Consider the following 6960-nt stretch of genomic DNA (forward strand, 5'->3'; position numbering starts at 1 on the left):
AGTACTGCACATATCACCAGCAGCATGGCCATGATACTGATCAATGTTATAGGCTGCGTCACGAGATTCAAGACCTCGTTGACAAAAATGTGATTTTGCCGCCAGAAAAACCCAATGTCACAACCAACCCCCTCCCTACACACAACCAAAATCCACCTCCCAAAAGAGTCAACTTTATCCAGACTGGGGTCGTGTCTTACGATCCTAGCATCTATATTACTCCCACCCACCTACCTAAGCCGGAGGTGTTCCTCCCCGACTGCACTGACTTTTTGTACATGTTGGACATCTCCACAACCCAACCGAAGCCGATGGTGGTGGCCATCGAAGATGGAGAAGGGCAGACTTCAGGAGAGAATGGGGTTGTTGAATCAGGGACTGGACAAAGTTTTGCCGGGGGAGCCTATGATCCAAGCGAGTACATCCTATCAACAAGCCAGATTGGGCTGGGTATAGAATTGCCAGAGACAGGAGAGCTGTGCATGATCCGGGGAGATGGATCTGGGCTAGGGGCAGATGATCTAACAGCCGTAGAGGAGGACTTTGCCAACCTGCAATTTTTCGATGATCAAGAATCAGGGGATGCAGCAATCAACTGGTTCGACTATGAGGAATCGGCAGAGGCCACTAGATGGCTCGATGATCAACTAGATGTAGTGGGAGGATCGCAACCAGAACAGGGCCCGGCAGGGGCGGGAGTATCAGTTGTGGCCGGAAGGGCCGAAAGTCAAGTTATATTGCCGGAGAGCGCCGGTACGAAGAATTTCGCTCTGGACGGAAACATTGTGGATGCAAGAAAGGCTGAACAACAAGCTGCACCGGTGCAGATAAAACAACAAGGTTCTGAGAGAACCGGGAAAGCTAAGATCCATGAAGGGATCGAAAGTGCTACGGGCACAAGGATAGAGGATGCTGTGGGCATACAGACTGAAAGTGCTGTGAGCACGAACATGCCTGAACCGGACGGGTGCCTTTTGAATGCTAGCGGCATGTGGTGGGAAAACGATGACTTATGTCTTGCCCACACGGATGAAGATTGGGGAAGTAATCAACCGGATGACACTTGGTACCTCGATGAGGTGGATCACATGACGAGAAGCGGGCGGTACTTCAAGCCCCCGCACCTAGACCAACCCGAGGCATCTGGGAAGGATAGAGAAGTAGAGAAGCAGAAGGAGAAGTAGATTGAAGAGGAAACTGTGCTGAAATAGTTAAAGAAGATACAAGCAGACATCTCCATCTAGGGACTGCTTATGGCATCGAGAGTACATAGGCAAGCTGTCCTATCTGCTATGGACAAGTCCAAACTCTCCATAGATACCACCCCTGAACAGCTGGTCGGGCTGGTTTTTCCGGGAGAAGGTTCCCCGGCATTGACCTTTTCGGACAAGGAACTACCGCCTGAGGGCACAAATCATAACAAACCCCTCTACATTTCCGTGGAATGTAGAGATAATTGGATACCGGTGGTACTTGTTGATACCGGGTCTGCTATTAATGTCTGCCCGACCAGAACGGCGTATGCAATCGGGTTGAAGCCCGCGGACTTCATCCCGACCACTCAAGTAATCAGAGCATACGATAATACCAGCAGGGAAGTGATGGGGACTGTCAGAATTCAAACCAAGGTTGGTCCAGGACAACACAACATTGAATTTCATGTCTTGGACGTTCCCGCAACCTTTAACTTACTTTTGGGGCGACCGTGGTTGCACCAGGTCAAGGCAGTCTCTTCCACTCTACATCAGATGCTGAAATACCCTCACGGGAAGTGGGTAGCAATTGTTTTTGGGAATTCATCAATTCATCCGCCGCCGGAAGTGTCCACACCTGTCTTGGAGATCGAGCACGGCACGGAAGATGTGTTTTTATCGGGGTTCACTTTGGCTGAGGCTCGAGTGGTACAGAATGTCATGGCTGTGAATGAGGGGGTGTACGTCAGTGCTCAATCTGTCTACCTCATGAACAAGCTACAACACATCCCCAGAATGGGATTGGGAAGAAGCGGCCGGAAAGGCGTCGCGACATTGGCCGAAGTGCCACACAACCCTCACACCTTTGGATTGGGTTATCTGCCCACCAAAGAGGACTAGGTGAGGAAGGGAAAAGAGATGGCTGGAAGAGCCAGAGCAAAGAAGGCTGGGAAGCCGTTTGAGTTAATGCATAGGCCCATTTGGGGTACCCTAAACGGACGCTTTGTCCGGGAGGGGGAAGACTTTCTATTTTGCGGCTTCCCGGAGCCATGGCTGAACGCGGAGAGGAAGCGCGTGCCTGGTTTCGAGATCTTCTTCGACTTGCAATTACCTGGGGATGACGTTGCCGAAGAGCAGACAGACCCATAAGCCGAGGTTGAGCAGTGTAAGACAGTGGATTCTGAGAGCACCGAACTTGAGATGGGGGTAGCACTGGCGTGTCTACTTTCAGATCCTTCGATCGACCAAAAGTGCTTGGGGGATAACTCCTCGGTTTCCATGATTGGAAATGAAACAGCTGCGGGCTTTCCAGCGACTATCTTGGATGCATCTATCGCACCCTCTCTCACTTGGCAGTACGAGGAGGGATTTTTGTCCAGCAGTACCGGGTCAGGTAGTGAGCCGGAATCTGATTCCACCGAGTCCTGTGAGTCGGAATTAGGTTCCAGCTCGACTGAGTCTGAGTCTGGTAATCCTGGGGATGATAACCCGGATACCACAGTTGTGTCCAGGTCGTCTTTTTCTTTCTCATTTGAGTCTGTTGTAACCGAGAATTCGAACGATATGGTTGAGCTTAATGAGAATCAAGTAACTGTGGTTTCTGAGTACTTTTCTGTGCCCTTAATTTATTACATAAATTCAGACTTTCAAAAATTTGATGAAAACGACGAGGACGAAATTCCTCCGGTTTTGCAACGTCTAATTGAGCAAGAGCAGGAGAGATTTGTCAAACCCTTAACAGATGAAATCATTACCGTGAACATTGGTACTGAGGAGGACCCGCGGCTGGTCCAGATCGGGTCCACGCTGTCTTCGGAGGAACGCGAGCGCTTAGTCGCTTTATTAAAATATTTCAAAGATGTTTTCGCGTGGTCCTACGAAGACATGCCTGGGATCGATCCTGAGATAGTACAGCACCGGATCCCCCTTGACCCCGAAGCCCGACCTGTTAAGCAGAAACTCCGAAGGATCCGCCCCGACTAAGCTCTTAAGATCAAAGAAGAGGTCACCAAGAAAATCGATGCAGGCTTCTTGCTGGTATCCGAATACCCGACTTGGTTGGCCAATATCGTTCCAGTGCCGAAGAAGGATGGCAGGATCCGAGTATGCGTGGATTTCAGGGATTTGAACAGAGCTAGTCCGAAGGACGACTTTCCCTTACCGCATATTGATGAATTGGTGGACTTCACAGCAGGGCATGCTTTGCTCTCATTCATGAATGGCTTCTCAGGGTATAATCAGATAGTGATGGCACCAGAAGACAGAGAAAAGACTGCATTCACCACCCCGTGGGGAACTTACTGCTACAGGGTAATGCCGTTTGGGTTGAAGAATGCCGGAGCTACTTATCAACGGGCCGCGACCACGATATTGCACGACATGATCCACAAGGAGGTTGAGGTGTATGTGGACGACATGATTGTCAAGTCCAAGGAAAGAGAGGGCCACTACACCGCCTTGCAAAAGTTCTTTCAAAGGATCAGGGAATTTCGGTTGCGGCTAAATTCTCAGAAATGTACTTTCGGTGTTACAGCGGGAAAAATGCTTGGGTTTCTGATTACACAAAGGGGCATCGAGGTCGACCCTTCAAAGATCAAGGCCATCTTAGAAATGCCACCACCAATGACTGAAAATGAGGTGCGAGGCTTTCTGGGTAAAGTGCAATTCATAAGACGGTTTATCTCAAAATTAACCTTGACTTGTGAACCACTTTTTGGTCTCTTGAAGAAAGGCAAGAAGTTCCAATGGGACGGCCGATGTCAAGCTGCGTTTGAACAGATCAAGGAATATCTTCAGAACCTGCCCGTGTTATCGCCACCAGAGCCAGAGAAACCGTTGATTTTGTACCTTTCAGTGACTGAGACTACAATGGACTGCATGCTCGCACAAGAATCGGAGGATAAGGTGGAGAGGGCCATCTACTATCTGAGCAAGAAGATGTTGGACTACGAGACCCGCTACACTCCGCTCGAAAAGGCTTGCTTAGCTCTGGTATGGGCTACCAGGAAGCTGCGACACTACTTGTTAGCTCACTCCGTAATGTTGGTTTCACGATTGGATCCCATCAAGTACCTTTTTGAGAAACTGGCACTTACGGGTAGGCTAGCTCGTTGGCTGCTGTTGCTCTCCGAATTCGATCTGAAGTATGTGACACGCAAGTCAGTCAAAGGAAGAGCAGTAGCGGAGTTCCTTGCCGACCACCCGGTTGAGGGGGATGAAGCGGTTGAGTACCTATTCCCAGATGAAGCCATTTTGCACATCGACGACGAATATTGGACGATGTACTTTGACGGAGCGTCAAATCAATACGGGTATGGGATAGGAGTGTTGGTGATAGCACCCGACAATTCCCGTATCCCTTTAGCCTTCAAACTCCGATTCAAAGTCTCGAACAACGAAGCAGAGTATGAGGCATGCATTGCCGGCCTAGAAACGGCCTTGGAACTAGGGGCAAGACGTTTGGACGTCATCGGGGATTCGAACCTTGTTGTTTCTCAAGCAAACGGAGACTGGAAAGTCAAGGAAGAAAAGATGATGATGTACCACCAGACCTTGGACTTGTTAATTCCTCGGTTTGAAAAGCTAAACTTTGCTCATCTTCCAAGAGAGAACAACAAGTTCGCAGATTCTCTAGCAACTCTATCTTCCATGATAGACATCCCATTCAGAATCCGGATGCGTCCAGTCGTCATTGACCAGAAATTTGCGCCAGCCTATGAGTCGATTGCTGCTATAGATGAGGTTCAGGACGAGAACCCCTGGTATTATGACATTTGGAATTTCCTGGAAAATGAAGCATACCCGCCAGGGGTAAATGCTAAGGATAAAAGGGAAATCAGAAGAATGGTCGTCCAGTTCATCATTTGTGGGGGTAAACTGTATAAGAGAGGTCATCTGGGAATGCACAAGCTGTGTATTGAAGCCGAGGAATCGAAGCGCCTGATGGAGGCCATCCATGGAGGAGAATGCGGTGCGCATATGAATGGAGTGATGCTAGCATGGAAGATCCTCAGACAGGGTTATTACTGGTCCACCATGGAGGAGGATTGTATTAGTTTTGTTCGGCGATGCCACAAGTGTCAGATTCATGCAAACCGCATGAACATCCCGCCGTCGAAGCTGTACAACATGACTTCGCCATGGCCATTTTCAGTTTGGGGAATCGATGTGATCGGGGCTGTCACTCCAAAGGGGTCAAATGGGCATGAGTTCATCCTGGTTGCGATAGATTATTTCACGAAGTGGGTCGAGGCCCAATCATATGCGGTGTTGAAGGCGTCACACGTTGCAAAATTTATCAGAAACAACATCATTTGTCGCTATGGGGTCCCAAACGAGATGATTTCAGATAATGGTTCCCACTTCAAGAAGGAAGTGATAGACTTGTTGGAGAAATACAACGTGGCTTTCCATAAGTCACCTACATACCGACCGCAAACCAATGGAGCATTCGAGGCCGCCAACAAGAATATCAAACACATACTGCAGAAGATGGTGGAAACCTACCGGGATTGGCCAGATAAGCTGCCATTTGCTCTGTGGGGCTACAGGACTTCAATCAGAACTTCTACCGGAGCGACTCCGTATTCATTGGTTTATAGAATGGAGGCTGTTCTACCTATCGAGATTGAGGTTCCGTCATTACGAGTGTTGGCTGAGTGCCAAATAGCCGAGGCAGATTGGCAGCAGAGCAGATTCGAAGAACTCATGCTTTTTGACGAGAGGAGACTGAAAGCACTGTACCATATTCAAGGCTATCAACGCAGAATTGCTCGGGCTTTCAACAAAAAGGTTAAGTCCAGGAATCTAAAAGAAGGAGATTTGGTGCTCAAGGACAACCGAGCTCCCATCCACGACCCAAGGGGCAAGTTCAAACCCAATTGGACTGGTCCTTACATCATCAAAGCTATCTGGTCAGGTGGAGCTGTGGTTCTGATGGATCTAGATGGCCTAGAGTTTTCACAACCGATCAACATGGACAAGTTGAAGAAATATTACCCTTGAGAGGCTCGCTAGGCCGAAAACCCGAAAGGGCGACCTAGGCAAAAGTTAGAGCACAAAAAATTGGAAAATATAAAAACTGAGCTCGCAAGGTTGAAAACCCGCAAAGGGCGGCCTTGGCAAAAGTTAGAGCGTAAAAGGAGAGTGAAAATACCCGAGTGAACCTAAGCCTGAACTACGCAAGGCTTGATTCCCATCTTTGGGATACGTAGGCAACTTCATCTTGAAGTTCAGCCATCAACTCTTCCCCGATCAACTTTGTCCATTTTGATCATCTCGGTCATCTTTGTCCATCAGTATTTATCGCGATCTCCGGTACAGTGCTATTCACACTAGGGGCAACTTTCCGTTGCCGCGACGGTGCAAAAGCTATTCAAACTAGGGGCAACTTTCCAGTTGCAGGAATCTGGGGGTGTGCATCTCAGTGACAGATCTTCGGCGTGTCCAGTTCTGATCCATATCGAAAATGGTTTTGAAAAGTTTTAATAAAAGTTGACTTTGTTCAAATTAATCTCTTTACAACCAAGACCGTTTTTGGACCAAAGCGGAAAATTTTCAGTACCACAACTTTCAATTTCATTGATTTCAACAGAGTTCTCCTGCTCTTGCATACAATCGAAGTTGCTTTTTATTACATTCATAAAGAAAACTTGAAAGTACTAATAAAGCAATAAATTCGGGGCATAGTCAAGTCAAGTATCCCTGCACCCCCTTCCAGAGCTGGTCGAAGCATCTGACGCCAAGCTAGGCCTAACCTGTGCCTCCT

This window comes from Camellia sinensis, chromosome 15 (genome assembly GCF_055761805.1).
Source record: "Camellia sinensis isolate YWXY chromosome 15, ASM5576180v1, whole genome shotgun sequence".
NCBI classification, from domain to species: Eukaryota; Viridiplantae; Streptophyta; class Magnoliopsida; order Ericales; family Theaceae; genus Camellia; species Camellia sinensis.